The sequence below is a fragment of the Doryrhamphus excisus genome, chromosome 1 (assembly GCF_030265055.1).
Source record: "Doryrhamphus excisus isolate RoL2022-K1 chromosome 1, RoL_Dexc_1.0, whole genome shotgun sequence".
In the NCBI taxonomy this organism is placed as follows: domain Eukaryota; kingdom Metazoa; phylum Chordata; class Actinopteri; order Syngnathiformes; family Syngnathidae; genus Doryrhamphus; species Doryrhamphus excisus.
The window spans coordinates 37,479,350-37,499,320 of record NC_080466.1 but is presented as its reverse complement, the minus strand read 5'-3'; the positions used below and the strand labels follow the sequence as shown (position 1 = coordinate 37,499,320).

At 41.3% G+C, this 19,971-nt stretch overlaps 1 long non-coding RNA gene across 1 annotated transcript in view; it reads right to left on the bottom strand.

Moving 5' to 3' along the window:
* LOC131097220 (uncharacterized) overlaps positions 1-11,748 on the bottom strand; it is an 83,530-nt gene extending 71,782 nt beyond the window's left edge. The window contains exons 1-2 of the long non-coding RNA XR_009116137.1: positions 11,632-11,748; positions 10,693-10,790 (exon numbers count right to left, since the gene is read on the bottom strand). This is a non-coding gene — a long non-coding RNA (uncharacterized LOC131097220). The remainder of the gene's footprint in view (positions 1-10,692; positions 10,791-11,631) is intronic.
* Positions 11,749-19,971: the final 8,223 nt, after the last annotated feature.

Sequence of the window (19,971 nt, the reverse complement as noted above, 5' to 3'; positions counted from 1 at the left end):
CCTACCCCCCACAATAAAAAAAAAAAAAAATTGTGTTAACATTTTTGGGTGCCCGGATCAAATTAATTGGATTTGCATTATTTCTTAGAGGAAAAATCTATTCAGTTAGCCTATGTTTTGGTTTAAGTCCCTGAAATGAATAATCCCACCCGAGCTTCCACTGTACTTACATTTACATTCCCACATAAAGCAATCATTTTGAGCTGTGCCAGTAACAGCAAAGATTACATTAGCAACGTGCCAGTACTTTCCTCAAGGCTTTACATTGACTGTAATTCTCCTTTATCACTGCATTTGCACTGACTTGAACTCCCATCTAGTCAATATCATTGACATACAGAAGCTTGTCCATGTCCTTTGCAACATAAAAAAATACAATTCTTACTCTTCCCCTTTACCTGATAATGCCAAATTATGTCAAACAACAAAAAGGATGGAGATGAATGTTGAAAATTGAATATCTTACCATTAGCCATGTATACATGGACCCGAATATTCCAATTGCATTTGGTTTATTTGCTCAAAGAGAAAGAGTGTAACCTTTGTATACACCTCATTCCGAAAGAAAAGTGCCAATCCGAATGAACGTATAATTGGATTCAGGGGGGTGGAATATTCCTTTCCCCAATCCGATTGACGGAAAGTTGTCAGGGTGCGTTCTTCTTTGTGGTGTTTTTCTTCTTCTGTTGTTTATTGGCGGTTGGCAAGCAGCTTTTGGTGTGCATTAGCGCCATCTGTGGAACAGAATCTAAACCCTTCTATACTTTATTCATAAGTCCAGTTTTATTAAAAAAGAAAGTATATTTCTGTATAAAACATGTCCCGAGTTTAATTATAAAATATTAGCAAAATTTAATTAGATCTTTTCCTGTTTAAATTTATCCCGGGTGCGTACTTTCAGCACATGCTCAGATATGACGTAACATGCAGCTTGAGACGTTCTTCGGTTTTAAAAATGGAGGCGAGCAATCGGCACTGGACTGTTGAGGAAAGTTTGTTTTCTTTTAACTAAATTTCAAGACTGGACGAATGAAAAACTGGCAATACGGAGTTATTCCAACAAGTGAAAGAAAAACTTGGTATCACGTGATGTTGGTGTTTACGTTTTACTGCGCATGCCCCATTGACTATTCTGGTTGATTATAGTGGTGCATGTAGACAAGAGATTGGAATATTCCTTTCCATGTATACCATTGCTTTCGGAAAGGTCATTCAGAAAGATTCAATTCGGAAAGAGAAAAACTCCTCATGTAAACGTGGCCATTGATACTGTAGTAGTAGTACGCGTTTTTATAGATGGACAATATGTTTAATATGGACAAAGGACAATAATCAACATTAGAGGTTTGTAGAGTACATTAACAGAAGTTTTTAACACTCACATGAACATGATATCATGCCGTATAATACTTTATGATACCACTTGATATAATTTGATATATAATAGTTTAGAGGCAGAATCCTACAAAGTTACTGGTCTAAGGGAGCCATATGAAGCAACGTCTGTAATCTCATTTTCTTTGATTAAATGTGAGAGCTTTGTGTTTCTCGGTGTGCCGTGTGATATCATGCCAACCCTTTTGAAAATGTGCATGAAAGACCGGCAAATAAAATATCGCTTGTTGCAATTCCTTGTCTCAGTTTGATGAGCATCACATGAAAAATCCAGAAACTGGCCTCTCCCCACAGCAAAACACCGGAGTCCATCATATTGATTTTTTCCCCCTCTTTTTCTGAAGTCAGTGAAGCTTGAAGTGAAAGATTTAAAAGTCTGCCTTTCTGTCTTTTTAAACCATTCCTGATGAAAAACACATATAGAATCAGGCACAATGTATTGCATGGAGATTGACACCAATGTGGATATCAGTATATGTAATATTATATAAGTAGGAATAGGCATTGCTGTAAAGGCTAGCAAACATCCATCCATCCATTGTCTGGATGCATGCTGGAGGGGGGGGCGGGGTACACCCTGGACTGGTGGCCAGCCAATCACAGGGCACATATAGACAAACAACCATTCACACTCACATTCATACCTATTGACAATTTGGAGTCGCCAGTTAACCGAACGTGTATGTTTTTGGAATGCCGGAGGAAACCGGAGAAAACCCACGCATGCACGGGAATCGAACCCCTGTCTCACAGCCGTGTGGCCTGTGTGTTAACCACTCTCGCACCGTGCCCTAGTAAACAACACTAGTTATATTCAGGTGTTTTTCTGGAGTCACTGTGCAGTCACTCATTCAGATCACTGTGATGTCACAAAGAGCCAGTCTTAAAATAAACTCTCGGAAACCGAGCATTCAGAGCCATCCCAAACTTATTTCAGGGTTCACTTTCAAATGCTCAAACCTTATTATCTGAAACTTTGGCATCGTTTAACATGAGAATACAACATTGCACAAAATCCAAAAAATACAGCTGAATAGGTGCAGATACTGGAAGAACTATAAAGCTTTCTGTGATGGTTATTGTGTGTAGCTGCTCTATAGGAGTCCAAAACATAATACAAAGGGCAGAAAAATGAGCGTAATATTAATATATTCTATCAAATTGAACAATAAGACATAAATCACCATGCTGGTCGGGGAAAAACAATTGAGTCAGTCGGCCCTGGCCAAAATGTATCCCTTATTTACAGTATATTTCACATAGTAACTGATAACCATAAGCATCCCATGTATTTCACAAGTCGCTGTCTCCATCTTTCCCTCAGTGAGAGTCCAACACATGCACATTAAAAGCATCACCATATTCATGAGCTATTTAGCATTGACCATTTATAGATAGTTGTGGGAGGGCTAATGGGGGTGACACTGGGGTGGAGCTTTTGTGCACACAATTCACTGCGGGTGGGATTTATAATGAGGACTATATACCCCGCAAGTGCGCCCCCATATGGATTTATAGATTTGAATATGTTATTAATTGAGTATGCGATGTTTTGGGATGGAATCCATGCACAGTTTTGACTCGAGTTACTAATCCATCCCAGTTACAACTTTTTGTCCCAATTAGTTCCTGATTAATTTACATTTTGCTGTTCATGACGTTCTGAAACTCGATATTCCTAGTCATAAGCTTTACAGATCTGTCTATTCACACAAACAAGCTGGAAGCATCAGTTGGAAAAAATAAACCTACAATCTCATAGCTGACAATGGCCCCCGATCGTGATTGGCGCAAATGCCTGTACACAATGTTTGCAAAATGACCACACACATTCACCCACACATACACACTCTCGCTTTCTTTTTCCTCTCTCTCTCTCTCTCTCTCTCTCTCTCTCTCTCTCTCTGTGTGTGTTTTTTTTTCTTCTCCCAGTTTTGCGTCAGTGCTAAGACCACTGGGACGGTTGACATTTCACTCTGGCTCCGTTTCCATTCCCTGTGATCACAGCCTTGCTGGCTCGCCTCTCTTAAAGGTCACTGTTGTTGTTTGTCAAAATCCCAACAAAAACATACCATACAATGCTGTTTCTGTGTGTGTGTGTGTGTGTGTGTGTGTATGTTTGTGTGCATATTTGTGTTAGAGATGAGGGAAAAAAGTGTGTGTCTTATGAGGTTTTACAGCAATTTGACAATACTTAATGTTTGTAATAGCTTTATTATGCTAGAATGCAGCAACTATGCTAGCCCTTCTGATGGCGTCTTGTCCTGTTCTGGATCTTCTAGCATGTGACTTGCAATTGACTAGCTATTTAGCTTCCTGTGTAGTGGAAGTGAACAACAGAGAGTGATGCAACTGAAGCATCCAATGGTAACAATCAATGTGGAATATAAATGACTTTTACTATTATTATTGTGTAAAAATGTACAATTTAAAATGTAACATACGCTTACGTCTATGGAAATGATGCAATTGGCGTCTCTGTTTGGTTAAAATAGCCTTAACAGACCAAGGCTACAGCGCCCCCTGACTTTGGCATGTGCATGACAGCTTGTCCGTGTGGATAAAGAACTTTTTGACACCGTTTTTGAAAAAATGACTTATGGCCTTTAGATTCTTCTTCAAGTTTTTAAACATGTTTTTCACAATGGTTTTGCGTTGTTTTAGGAAGGGGGAGCATTTGTTTTTTGTTTTATGCATAAAAGTCATTTTTATACATAATTGTCAATGAAAATAATTAAAATAATTATTAATTTAACCTCGGCGGTACAGTGGTTAGTGCGCAGACCTCACAGGTAGGAGACCAGGGTTCAGTTCCACCCTGTTCTCCCCGTGCATGCGTGGGTTTTCTCCAGGTACTCCGGTTTCTTCCCACATTCCAAAAACATGCTAGGTTAATTGGCCACTCCAAATTGTCCATAGGTATGAATGTGAGTGTGAATGGTTGTTTGTCTATATGTGCCCTGTGATTGGCTGGCAACCAGTCCAGGTTGTACCCCGCCTCTCGCCCAAAGACAGCTGGGATAGGCTCCAGCACCCCCGCGACCCTCGTGAGGATAAGCGGTAGAAAATGAATGAATGAATTGTTCTCTCTCTTTTGTTCCACGGTGTGAAGCTTATTATTATTTATATAAGCAATTTTTATTGCATTATTTATAATCATTCCTGTTATTTATCATTTACATAATATTACTATTATCCAATAGAGACAGTGAGGTAATTTGACATGGTATCAATATTAAGGCGCTGTAGTGGCGGTGATGATGAACAAAAGAAAAAGCCACCAGGGGTCATATTTCCAGCACTGCAATTTAAACTCAAAGATGATTACTTGTGTTTGTTGCCCGGAGGGGGAAAAAAGAAAGAAAAGGAGAAAGGCAACTCTGTCCAAATGGCCTTGGAAAAAAGAGAAGAATAGGGAAAAACAATGATGAGTGATTGACACAATGTCCGATTCATCACAGTGAACGATGTTGAAAGTATCTGACAAGGTAAGACATGAGACACACACTGGCGCATCTGGAGTGCAGCATACACACACACACACACATTACAAAAACAACCATACTTGGTTTATTTTTAAAAAATATTACATAATTTTAAAATGAGACAACGTGGTATGCTAAATGGTATGCTAAAACAGTTCTTTAAGCAATCAACCATTCGCACCTACAGACCTAACATGCATATTTGGGGGGGGACCAGAGTATCCACAAGAAGGAGATGCAAATTCCAACAGAGATTTGAAGCCAGATCACATGATTGCAGGGCCAACATGCTATCCACTCGTCCACCCTGCAACCAACATTTATTCTTTGGCATGGTACCACATTTAGTTTACTTGTGTGTCTTATGGAATTTACCCTGTTTTAATCTGACACATTTTACAGCTTCTCTTTGGACTGCTCAGAACGCCAACCGTCCACTATCACGAGTGGGTTGCGAAAGGCTGGACTAATGCGTGATGAAGAGGAGAGCTCAAGCTAAATGGATAATTTGCCTTGAGAGAAAAGTGACAAGGAAGGAGAGGGAGGCTGACAAGGTGTGTGACAAAGGAATTATGAGGCTGTTTAGTTGTGATGCTGAAGAAGACAACTTTAGCAGGGTTAGTTCCCACCGCTTATCCTCACGAGGGTCGCAGTGGTGGTGGTGGTGGGGGAGGGGGGGGGTGCTGGAGCCTATTTATAGCATTGCTGTAAAGGCGAGTAAACATCCATCCATCCATTTTCTGGATGCATGCTGGAGCCTATCCCAGCTGTCTTCGGGCGAGAGGCGGGGTACACCCTGGACTGGTGGCCAGCCAATCACAGGGCACATATAGACAAACAACCATTCACACTCACATTCATACCTATGGACAATTTGGAGTGGCCAATTAACCTAGCATGTTTTTGGAATGTGGGAGGAAACCGGAGTACCCGGAGAAAACCCACGCATGCACGGGGAGAATTGAACGCAGGTCTCCAAGCTGTGAGGTCTGCACGCTGACCACTCGACCACCGTGCAGCCCTCTTTATATTTTATATTTTATTGAAAATGAGTGTGGTATAAAAGATTGACTTTATGGAATTGTACTCTAGCTACTCTAATGAGGATAAGCAGTACAGAAAAGGGATGGAAGAATGGATGATTGGTGGCGTTTGTGGCAAGCATAGAGAGTTACAGTTGTCGCTAGTGTGTGCATGTGTACACGTGTGTATGTATGTGTGTTTGTGCATGCATGCCGCAGCAATCTTGCGGGTCTCTTTGAATGTGCAAGTGCCACCACCTCGTCACTCCTCCCCCTCAGTCGTTCACGTCTACAGCCATTAGTGAGGCGGCCGTTGAGTCTGCCTTGTTTTGACAGATGCTCACTCTGTCCAAATGCATCTCAGAGGACGTTATGTCGCTTGTCACACTACCCCCAGCAGCCCCCACTGCCGCCCCCCCCCCCCAATGCTTTTATTCCATTGCCACCCTCGTTTTTTCCGACTCTCGCAGTGCTGTACCTTCATTTCATCTGCTCATGCATGACTTTGGATACAGTACTTTTTGCCAAATATTAGTTATTCCCATGCATGGAATAATAATAATTTATATTTTATTTTAATTTTATTAATTTTAATTTTATTATTTAATCACACAATTTAGTGTCTTTGTAACCGTAACTAACCAAGTACGTAATGGGGAGTCACCTATAAAGCATTGTTGAAAACCCTCAATTCACATACTTTGTGACATTATTATTGTCTATTGTCGTGACACAGCTCGACCAACTGTATATGTACTGTAGCTGTTACAGTACATACATACAGTAAGTAGTGAATTAATTGTATAGCTTTTTTTTTTAGTTTTTTAGTATTGCTTAGTAGGGAATGTCTGCACATATGTTCATTTTCCAACAACAACAAAAAGGGGGGATGTGCATAAGGGAATGGTTGATAGAAATCCTGTTTTCAACTGGGAAAAAAAGTTGTCGATGTGCATGAGAGATTTTCCTCTAAAAAAAAAACAACAACAAAAAAAACCCCACTTTACTTTTACCATATGTGTAGTCGGCCTGCAGAGATGAATGGGTGCTCAAGCATGAATTTAAACCCTCCTACTGATCAGCACCACCTGAAAACACTACACACCACCGCTGCTACTTTCAACTGACTCATCCAATGAATACATTTATGTTAATCACTTTGAGATTGTTTAGCCTGACCGTCTTTAATTAATATCCTCCAGGCCCAGTATAGCCCAGCCTGGGAAGTTATAATTAGAAATACAGGCCTACAGTATACATACTGTGCTACATTTGATGAAAATCATGAAATAATAATATTCATTCAGTGGGATGATGGGTACTTGATGAAAAGATTGCCTTTTGAACCAGCTAACAGAAGGTTAGTATATTACTATCTCTACTATTCACACTGATTAAAGCTAATTCAGCAGATTTAGTGCAGTCTTTTCAATTTCAAATATTGGTTTGAGTGTTTCATTTTTTATTCATTCATTTTCTACCGCTTATTCTCATGAGGGTTGCGGGGGTGCTGGAGCCTATCCCAGCCGTCTTCAGGCGAGAGGCGGGGTACACCCTGGACTGGTGGCCAGCCAATCACAGAGCACATATAGACAAACAACCATTCACACTCACATTCATACCTATGGACAATTTGGAGTCGATAATTAACCTAGCATGTTTTTGGAATGTGGGAGGAAACCGGAGTACCCCCCACGGGTAGAACATGCAAACGCCACAAAGAGATGGCCAAGGGTGGAATTGAACTCGGGTCTCCTCGCTGTGAGGCCTGTGTGCTAACCACCCATCCGCCGTGCAGCCCCCTTTTGTTTTTCTTTTATATTAATTACTAAAAGGTTCACGGGTTTCATGGCAGTCATGTGGTTAACGTGCAGACCTCACAGCTAGGAGACCCGAGTTCAAGTCCACCCTCTGAATTGAACTCTGAGTGAATAATTTAGTTTTTTTGTACAAAACCACTGTCAAATAAGAAAAAAATAAAATCAGATTAATCCTATCTTTGAAATGACTTGGGCTGCACGGTTGACGAGTGGTTAGCGGGCAGGCCTCACAGCAAGGAGTTCAATTCCTCCCTCGGCTTGTGTGGAGTTTGCATGTTCTCCCCGTGGGGGGGACTTCGGTTTCCTCCCACATTCCAAAAACATGCTAGGTTAATTGGCGACTCCAAATTGTCCATAGGTATGAATGTGAGTGTGAATGGTTGTTTGTCTATATGTGCCCTGTGATTGGCTGGCGACCAGTCCAGGGTGTACCCTGCCTCTCACCCGAAGACAGCTGGGATAGGCTCCAGCACCCCCCACAACCCTTGTGACTATAAGCGGTAGAAAATGAATAAATGAATGACTAAAAGGTTCATATCCTGCATCCCACCAGTATTTACACTACGCTACAAAGTTTTTGTTCCATATAAAAATACCAGATTTTCAAAAATGCTTTTTAAATTCATTGCTTATGCCCCCTACTATGATTTCAGAGAGATCCCCCACTAAATCATGCATGCAATTCTAAAAAAACATGACGCTTGCCTCATACACATGTACATCAATTTATGTTTGCCCTGAAGGGAGTTGAATGCGCTTCAAGGGAAGTTTGTTAGAAGTCAGAGTTAACCTGTAAGCGCTCCACTCTTCATATCTTGTCTGCATGCTTGGAGCCAAGCGAAGGTGACCTTGCCTTGAGGCTTGAGTATCCACCCCCCCACTTCCACGTCCACTCCTCATCCCTCAGTTGGAATTTTCTTTGGTGACCGAGAGAGAGTATGTCAGTGACGATGTGTGTTTGCGTGCATGTGAGTAAGACTTGGCCCAGCTTCAGGAGGGCTGAATCACACCGTCTGGGCTCTCTGTTGGATGGACAGGGCTTGGCTTTGGGCTGAGAGGGTCCTTTACGCCTCAACAAACTCTCTCTCTCTCTCTTGGGTATGTACACTCCTCCATCGTCCTAACAAATAGTTGGGTGATGAAAGGAGACGTTCCAATACAGCCAAGATTTGAACCTCTGCTGAAGAAAAGAAGATGGAGTGTAGGGAAGAGTAAGAGAAGAGGCAGCAGAAATGAAAGTGAAAAATGTTCAGGAGTTCATGTTCATGTGAGAAAGCAAGTGTTGGTTTGCGCGTACAGAGACAGGAAGTGCAAACACTGTGCTTTAGACAGTGAGTTCAAGAGAGCAATGAATCACACGGAAGACAAGTGGGTGGAAAAAAAAAAAAGAGAGATAGAAATGAAGCGACTCCTTCTCCACACGTGAAGTTATATTTTGCTCCACTTCCTTGCCCAGGAAGTGGCTGCAAGGCTGAGCACGGAGTTGAGGGGCTGGGAGTGTGGGAGGGGAGACAGAAATGAAAAGGTTGGGGTCAACTTCATCTCCCCGCTCATATTCTTCACTCTATCTCACCTCAATCTGGCCAATACAGAATCAGCACTGGCCCAGAAAGTTTCCCCATTCAGGTTGCAAAAACCAATCTGGTTTTTCCATTTCCGTTCCCCGTAGCTGACCACAAATGGAGTTTGAGGGTAGTTGACTTCAATATGTTGCATCAATGCATTGTTCACAGGAGCCTATGAAAATGTTGATTTTGTTTTTTTGTGTGTGTTGAGGTTTGCTGTTAGAATCACTCTTGTCGCCGTCTGATATCGCAGGGATTTTAGATGCTCACTTTGCCAACCAAATTGTAAACGGTTAGTATTTGGACAAATATGCCGCCTACAGAGAACATACTAATTCCTTATTTCTAAAATCACAAATACTTAAACTTTCTGATATAGTTCATATTCAAACAGCTAAAATAATGCATAAGGCTAAAAATAACCAATTACCTAAAAATCAAATCATCCAATACTTCTCTACAAGAGAGGAGAAATATGATCTCAGGGAAGAACTACATTTGAAACACTTATATGCTAGGACTATGTTAAAAAGCCATAGCATTTCAGTATGTGGAATCAAACTATGGAATGGATTGAGTAAGGAAATCAAACAATGCACAACAATGAGCCAATTCAAAAAACAATACAAGCAGTTGATGTTTGCTAAATACAAGGATGAAGAGTCTTGAACCAGTCATGATGTGCTATATATATCACTATATTGACACTTACTATGGTACACATTATGTCATATCACCTTGTACTTCAGTACGAGGTACATTATTAAAAAAAAACTGTATTATGGAAAGCAGGAAGTGAACAAATGTAACAGTTACTGATTGTAAAAGTACCAGATGGAGGGGTAGGATTTAATAAGCTTTGCTTCTCCCTACTCCTTTTGGACATGTGGAACTGGGAACTGATTATGTGATGCATTCAATTGTAATCTGATGCATGTTCAAATGAAATAAAACCATTACCATTACCAATAAATGGCACAGTCGGGATCTAAACGGGCACTTTCTTGCCTGATAAAAAAAAAAAAATCTCAATAAAGTGATGTATTTATCTGTATCTGTTCGGCTCGGGTAGGAGCGCAATGCATTGTGGATTATGTAGTACGCCGTAGTGTAAAAGCATTTTACACTGTCTGATGGATTGGGTATGCAGTATGGAGTGTGGATAGAAGTATGTAGTAGTTAGTATGCGGTTTCGAACACAGCCCATGTGTACTAGCTGAGCCCACATGTTCAAAATGTATCATGTCAGCATGATATTTTGGTATTTTAGATGTTACCACTTTGCATACTCACACATGCAGAAGAAAGCAATTACTGGAAATATCTGACACAGGTCAACATGTACCATAGACACCAGTAATGATAAAAATGTATAGAATATATGGAGAAAGATCCATTTTTATACCTTCAGTCATTTGAGTCTCCCAGAATGCTTTGCTGTGATGGGTGACTTGCTCCCCATTCCATTCCCAGAAGTCGTCTCTCAGAGGAGAGGAGATGTCACTGGAACAGAGAGGAATAGAAATCTGATCTGTTTCAAGCGAGCGGGAGCGAGGGAAAGCGTGCCAGAGGACAAGGCAATGATAACGGATTAAAGAGGAGCAAGAGAAAAAGAATCATATTTGAATTATGTAACTCAGCTCAGGGATGATTTGGACGATCCCACCATTGACGCCAACATCATTTCTCATTACCTGAGAGCTGGGAGCGCCCGGCGCTTTGCCTTGTGAGTCATCTCACACTCAGTCGCAAGAAAGAGAGGTGAAATGTTTGAAAGACAAGGGACTAACTTTTTTCCGAATTTGCACAGAGAAAAAAAATAAAACAACATATTTAAAACCACATCTGCATGTTTTGTCATCACGACAATCAGTCGGTTAATCAATTTGAGAACTGATGAATGAAAGTAGGATTCCTTGTACCTAAATTATAGTCAGAGCATATAAAATGTTATTTTTTTATTAAAAGACCCCAAAAGACATGAAATATTACTCTATAGTGACTTTTCCATTTGTGTTATCACATAAAATGAACCAAATAAGAGAAAATAATACATAAAAAGGACATGTTAGCATTGTGAATGCATCTTCTGAATGCCTTATATTTATATTTTCAGTTCATTTGGCCATGAAACTGCTTAATTTCGACCAAAAATGCATACAATTAGCTCATTTATGCATATTTTTTTTACAACAAAACATCAATGACTAATTAATATATATATTTGAAACACAGCAGCAAGAATTTGAAGCACAAAATTTCAAAAAAAATACGGCAGCCCAGTCAGAAAATATTGAAAGTCAGTAGTGTTCCATTTATAAGACATTTATTTATATGACATTACCTTAACTTGAAGCCATTTGTCCTCGCAGTCCAGCACAATATTGTGGAAAAAAAAAGTTATCCTCCTATTGTGTGTGGAAGTGGTACTTCTTACTTCTTTGACCTTCTTTCTTTTCCTACGTCAAAGAAGTCAGAAACATACAAGAATCATTTTGAAGTCCTATTACTACAGAACTGTAAAATAATAAACATCATCTATCATAATACCCAATTATTATTGATCACATAAATAAAATGTTAATTAAGAGTTTTCAGACCGTAATAATTGGATGGTAACCAGCATTGAAAAGCGGCAATGGAGGCGAATGAAGTCAATAAAAGTCTCTCTCAGAGCACATCCTGTGTGAATTCTTTTTGTTTCCAAGAGCTGTCTACATCGAGGCTTTGTGTCTTTGTGGTACAAGTAGTGACATTCGAAGGCTTTCCAAAATAATCCCAAATTCATCATAACCTCACCGCTTCAAAGACAACATATTCAGCAAATGGAATTGTGACACACAAACCAAAAGTAAGACAAGATAAGCAATGTTGATATTTGTAAATCTAAGTTATATTTACTAAATTTCAAGAAATGCATCATAGCTTTGTGATGTAGGTGAAAAAATGTATTAATAGTATGAACTTTGCTCTTCTCTCTCTTTTTTTTTTTTTTACAATTTTTTCTGTTGTTTTTGTTTTATTTTTAAAATATTTCAATTTCAGAATCAAATCATACTTTTTCTCACTCATTCATTCATTTTCTTTACCGCTTATCCTCACGAGGGTCGCGGGGGGGTGGGTGCTGGAGCCTATCCCAGCTGTCTTTGGGTGAGAGGCGGGGCCAATCACAGGGCACATATAGACAAACAACCATTCACACTCACATTCATACCTATGGACAATTTGGAGTCGCCAATTAACCCAGCATGTTTTTGGAATGTGGGAGGAAACCGAAGTCCCCCCCGCCCCCACGGGGAGAACATGCAAACTCCACACAGAGATGGCTGAGGGTGGAATTCAACCCGCGTCTCCTAGCTGTGTGACCTGCGTGCTAACCACTCTACCACTGCAAAAAATAAAGAAAAAAAAGTTTTTTTTATTAAAAAAAAGTTTAGCCGGGGCGCTAACAAAATTATTTTCCTTTACAATAAGGCAAATAAAGAAGCTACCTAACACTAACCACTACTCATTAGTTCCTCATTAGTTCTTACTACTATATTTTTGTGTAACTTCTTGTGAAGTGCTGTTGTTTTGTTTTGTTTTTCTTGTTAAATCAACTTTCTAGACTATGTTATGGGCCACAAATGGCCCCCGTGCTGCACTTTGGTTTCCCCTCCGGTTTATGTGCATGGTGTCTGCAGTTCCATCCTCACCGAGCGTTAACTGTGCCAGTCTTCCCCCTTCTGAGCTGTGGCTGCGTGGGGGTGGCCGTGAATGGTGCATGGCACATCGCTTAAAATAGATATTCACTCTCTTTGCAAGAGCTTGACAAAGGAGTGAGAGGGGATGAAAATGCACAAGGGAGCGTCAGAGTGTGACAGAGAAAGACAAAGAACGGAAGCGGCAAGAGCCTAAAAACTACCTCAATGCTTGCAGGAAGCAAACACACACACACACACACACCTTTGGGAGTAAGAAATGAAGATGGAGGGGAAAATGAATATTTCAAGTGACGAGGAACAAGACAGTGTTTCAGGAAAAGTAAATGGAGACAGATGCCGGCAGCAGCGATTTAAGACTGCAAACCTTACTCGCCCCTGTGATGTATAAGACTGTACAATAACCAATATGTAGGAATAAATCAGCCTTCAACTACTGTACGTCGGGGGTCTTTTAATACATTTCTCACCTGGGAACTACTTCAAAAATACATTTTTCGATGAGGAAATGAATATTTCAAACAATTAATCACCGCTAGTGACATCAAACGCCTAATGGCTCTTTATTGGATGACAGTTAGGTTGACATTTTGGATGGCACAAGTGAATCATGCTTTACTTTGGATGGATGTTCGTACATCCCAGCGCTGTTTATCTGGACTCAAAGTGAAGCAGTCGGCAGAATGGAGTTGGCTCGTGTGCCATCGCTACACTCCCCCCACCCCCACCCCCCAGCCCAGCGGCTCACATCTTCACAGCGCTTAAGATAAGCGACAAGTCATCAGAGCCATAGAAGCGCTTTAATACCAGAGAGAAAACTCTTGACTGGGAGTGGGTGGATTCTTCCATCTGTGTGCGTACATAAGTTACAGTGCAACTTTTACAGCATTGAATATTCATACGCTCGATATCTTTCCTTCCAAAAGAGTGCACATAAGTTTTAGCGTGCGGGTCTTCTTCGTGTTCTTGGTAAGGTTATCCATCACTCCAAGCGCTGAATGACATCACCGACGACCCCCACTCTCCAACTCTTACCCTTCCGCCCACCACCCATTCTCCACTCTGATGGCTTGGCAGGATGCCACCACCTTCCTTCCTCCTCCTCCTCCTCCTCACTCATTTGACTCAACATCAGTGCTCCAGTTTAAGTGCTGAATCATCACTAAATAGCAGGCTAACATGGGTCAGGTGTTTGTTGGCGCATGTGTACGTGGTGGATTTATAATCAATAGCTTGTCACCTCCTAGTCCTTTTACTCTTGTAAGGATGGAGTTGAGTTAATGAACTGTGATCCGCAGGGGGTACATTATGACAGTCGCTAACTTTATTATTCAGCACAGCAAATCTTAAAGTACATATGTAATAATATTCATTCATAGGTGCTGAAGCCTATCCCAACAGTTTTGGGGCAAGAGCTGGCGCCCAGCCAATCACAGGGCACATATAGACAAACAACCATTCACATTCACATTCATACCTATGGACAATTTGGAGTCGCTAATTAACCTAGCATGTTTTTGGAATGTGGGAGGAAACCGGAGTACCCGAAGAAAAACCCACGCATGCACGGGGAGAACATGCAAACTCCACACAGAGATGGCCGAGGGTGGAATTGAACTGGGGTCTCCTCGCTGTGAGGTCTGCGTGCTCCAAAAAAATACCAAAACATAAAAAATTATTTGGACGTTTTGAAAGTGCTCACTTCTGATCATGTGACCTGGGTGGTGACATCATTGTTTTCAGAAGGTAGTGATTTTCTTGTTTATACAGCAATGACTAGCCAGCGTTACTAGATTTTCCTACTATGGTATTCCAAAAATACCATAAAACACTTTATGGTTTTGACCTAAAAATATTCCTGTGTGGACGGCCCCTTAGACAATTGTAGGAGATACAGTATCTCAAGGTGATTTGATATTTGGTAAAATAGATACAGTATAGGTTGCACGGCGGTCGAGTGGTTAGCGGTTTAACGTCACAGCTATGAGACCCGAGTTCAATCCTCGGTCATCTCTGTGTGGAGTTTGCATGTTCTCCCCATGCATGAGTGGGTTTTCTCCGGGTACTCCGGTTTCCTCCCACATTCCCAAAAAAAACATGCTAGGTTAATTGGTGACTCCAAATTGTCCATAGGTATGAATGTGAGTGTGAATGGTTGTTTGTCTATATGTGCCCTGTGATTGGCTGGCGACCAGTCCAGGGTGTACCCCGCCTCTTGCCCGAAGACAGCTGGGATAGGCTCCAGCACCTCCGCGACCCTCGTGAGGATAAGCGGTAGAAAATTAATGAATGAATAATTATAATGGTGGCTTAATGGTGGCCTAGTGGTTCAAATCATTGCTGGTACACATCAGTGCAGAGCTGAAATAGACTGGGATAGGCTTCCCTGACCTTAATGAGGACATAGTATTTAAGACTATATAAGTACAGTACGTATTTAGACTAAGAACTGATCTGTTTTGTCCTCTAAATGTAGTGGGCTTATACAATTTACGGTAAATGTGCACAATCTTGCTTCATATCCCACTAATAGTGTTTTGACACGTGACAAGTGACATTCTGCATTACCATTCATGTTGTTTGGATTGCAAAATGTAATTTAATAAGTGGGACAAGGTATTAGCACCTTGCAAGAATGGGCTGTCGGAACAATGTTTAAAATATCAAGCAGCATACATTGATTGCTTACTGATTCCCTTGTGTCCCCATTATAATAGGGTGGCTGCATTCTATATTATGTTTATAATTACAACCGTCACGCCACATTAACTTAGTCGGTGTTGATGAAATTAATATCAGAAAATGAGTGCGGTTGGTTGAAAAAGAAAATAGCTGTTCAAGAAGCAAGTCCCTACTTGGACGGCGGTAGTTTTGTGGGTAAAAAAAAGTATTCTTGTCGATACTCGTCTATAGGAATGACAATTATAAGCTAATGAAATTGCCAAATAACATTAAACACTTACAGTTTGTGGTTAAAGATTTACATGTCAGACTGGATTTCGCCTCTGAGCAACTCTGATCTCTAGCTGATAAACAAGTCACAAGTCATTCCAAGCGTTATCCAACACGAGGAAAAGTAGAAAGCCGCTTAGAGTTGACTTGCTGATAGAGGCGTTTGTCTTTGCAGGTCATTACAGAGGAACCTGATTCAAGAAATCTATTGGAAGCAAAACAATTTGTGAAGAACCTCATTTCATAACTTAATGGGCCATATCATTACATTGATTCTTGATTTGCTCACATACTCAGCTGGACCCTCACGGTTCACTTGACATGATTGCACACAACAAAGAGAAAAATGTGCAATGTGTAAATTGTTTGCGCTTGTCTCCTGGAATGAGCTCCTGTCCGTGCTACTTGCAACTTTCATGTATAAACATCAGGTGTCCATTTACACTTCTTCTTCTTTCGCTTTCGGCTTCCCTCTGCAAATTAATCTCCTCCATCCAACCCTGTCTTCGGCATCTGTCACGTCTCATGTCCTCCTTCACTACGTCCATAAACCTCCTCTTTGGTCTTCCTCTACGCCTCCTACCTGGTAGCATCCTTCTACCAATATATTCACTATCTCTCCTCTGGACATGTCCCAACCATCTCAGTCTGGCCCATAACTGACTTTATCTCCAAGGTCTCTAACATTAAATGTCCCTCTGATGTACTCCTTCCTGATCCTATCCATCCTGGTCACTCCCAATGAGAACCTCAGCATTTATCTGGCAGCTCTAAACACAGCATACTTCTACCAATATATTCACTATCTCTCCTCTGGACATGTCCCAACCATCTCAGTCTGGCTGATAACTGACTTTATCTCCAAGGCCTCTAACATGTAATGTCCGTCTGATGTACCCATTCCTGATCCTATCCATCCTGGTCACTCCCAATGAGAACCTCAGCATCCTCATCTCTGCTACCTTCAGTTTTGCTTCCTGTCTTTTCCTCAGTGGCAATGTCTCTAGACCAAACAACATGGCTGGTCTCACCACAGTTTTGTGTACCTTTCCTTTCATTTTAGCTGAAACTCTTCTATCACATGACGCCTGACACTTTTCTCCACCCGTTCCATCCTGCCTGCACGCGCTTATTCACCTCCTTTTCACAATCTCCATGTAGGTTGTCCACATACACTAAAATGACAAAAGTCTTGCATGGTATGTTAATTATTTGGCATGTGTGAAGGAACACCACATTTGGATAAAATGGGACAAAAATGAATTATTTAGGCATGGGCTAGATCCCGCATATGTGATAAGTACACATTTTGGAGACTCTTTCATACAAAATCTGGAGTTTTGAGGATGAAAATTCTAGAAAGAACTGCTGTGCATGTACTCTTTCTATGGTACGTGTGCACAAAGCATGTTCCCGTACATTGCTATAAGTGCGTACCAAATGACCTTACTTAGTGTTGTCCAGCTTCCCCCCTGCAGCATGTTGCATGAGTGGGGAGTCGATGTGGTTGGGCGAGCAGCAGCTGTTTGGCAGTCTGGCCTGCATGTTCATGGAAGCATTTGTGCGTCTGAGTGGCCAAGCTGTTCAGGGGTCACATCTTCATTAGGTCATACATGAGAAGGCAATAGTAGTCACTAAGATGCAGGGGGCACGCAGTGTAAAAAAAGCTGATAAGTGATATTTTGCTTTCGTCTTTGCACCCATGCTCACTCTGAGCCAAATACTGTCACAAACAACTAAAGTAATGATTTCAGGCATCAAGATGGAAGTTTTTAAGCTGAAACAGCAGTTGGATAGCTGTGCACATCCATCTGAGAACAAGCACTTTACACCAAGAAAAGCCTTTAGTGCTGTACATTACTCTTCTTTAAATACAGTCACTGTTAATGAATGAGTGTTTTCCAGCTTCAATACAACTGTTGGATGACAACATCCATGTCAGGAGATGAACCCCTCTGCTTTAGGGGCGACAAACCTTGGTGAGATGGACTGATTGGGGAAATAAAATCACAACAATATTCTCACTGGTCTATCTTGCTAGCAAGTTTAGGGAAGCAATCGAATTTATGTTATTAGGACATCTGACTGTTTCACCGACATTAATTGACAGCCCTAGATTGGAGAAATTGCCCCAAGTTTCAAGATATTTTAGTTTATGATAAGTCAAATTGGGCTGCACGGTGGACGAGTGGTTAGCACACAGACCACACAGCCAGGGTTCAATTCCATTGTCAGGTTCAAACTCCTGTGACACTTGTAAAAACACTTAAATACAGAAGAGACAGACAACAATATTCAAAGTTACTCACAGCGAGGAGAGTGAAACCACATACCCAGTGACATGCCGCTCCACTCTCTTTTTAATTCTCTTTTCGGGGGTCCCTACTACATGGTCGTGCAACTCTAAGGGGGGGGGGGGGGGGGGGGGGCGGTTGCACAAGCTGTATTTGTTTGTCTATGTGTGTGTGTATATGTGAGAGAAAATACTTTTATTGTTTTATGAGTTCTTATCTTGACACATTCTTGCAGAATAAACATGAACATCTGCAGGGTTGCTGTTGGCACATCCAGGCACCTCCAGGACCCGGGGGTCGCTGGGGGGTCTCTGATCAGGGTCACGGGAACCTTCCTTCTTCAGCACATTCAAACACTTTCTCTATTGTCTATATAAGGGTGATAACTAACGCTATATTCATTCTATCTACATTTTATTCTAACATCCACCCTCAGGCATCTCTGTGTGGAGTTCTCCCCGTGCATGTGTGGGTTTTCTCCGGGTACACCGGATTCCTCCCACATTCCAAAAACATGCTAGGTTAATTGGCGACTCCAAATTGTCCATAGGTATGAATGTGAGTGTGAATGGTTGTTTGTCTATATGTGCCCTGTGATTGGCTGGCGACCAGTGCAGGGTGTACCCCGCCTCTTGCCCGAAGACAGCTGGGATAGGCTCCAGCAACCCCCGCGACCCCGGTAGAAAATGAATGAATGAATAAGACACATTGTTTTGTTTTATAAGTGATCATAGTTAATTATAAATAATTCACAGACATGCAGTGTAACTTTCCAGTGTCTCTGAACAAATGATCAGCAGGTCAGGATGTGACAGCGTGGCTTATTCTAAAGTCAGTGCCTTCATTGTAGTTGGAGTATTAAAACACACTTCATAAAAGCAGCCACGTTAAAAGGCCTCAAAAAATGAGGCGAGAAAGCTGTGGACTCTCCACATTCACGCAATAAAATCATCTCCTGCCTCAAGTCATTTCATAAAATGGCAGCGATAAAGAGATAGACTGCTCTTTATTGTTTTTAGATTGCCGGCACTTTGCAAACTCTCCTCGCCTGTGTCTGGAATAATGTAAATATTTCACAGCTATGTGCCCACTAATACATTAAACAGATATATAAGTCAAATAAAGGTGCATAACTGTTTGTGCTTGGCTTCCCTAGAGGGGTGGAACACTTTAGCAAAAGGGAATATTCCCCACTCAGTTGACGAGTGGGTGGGGGGCACTAAGGCTTCTCTGATGAATGGTGCACACAAGCTGGGCCTCAGAGACCATCTGAGGCACACATCCAGCAGCCATTAGTAGCACTGAAAAGTAGCATTAAGTGTGGCAGAGGTCCAGCTTCTTAACAAAGGAATAACACCACACAAGAGCATTATATTTTCTATACAGCTGCGGAGGTCTATTAAATAAGGCTGCATTTTAATTAATTGTGGATAATACAATATAATAATGCAACTTCAATGCCTTATTTGTCCTGTGTGACTTTACCTGAACGCATGCGGGCTTATGCAAACACAAGGAGAATGGTAAATTAGTTTATGGGGGGATTTCTTTTTTGTTCTTTATAAATTATTCGAACAGCTCAGACAAGAAAACGATTGCCTGCTGTGGGCTGTATCCACCAGGAAACCAAAACAGACCCCACAGCAGAAATAGCATCACAATACATGCCATCTCTTAGCTGTACTTTAAATGCTAGCAGCAGACAAGACACTCATTAGAGCACTGATGTTGCAGTGG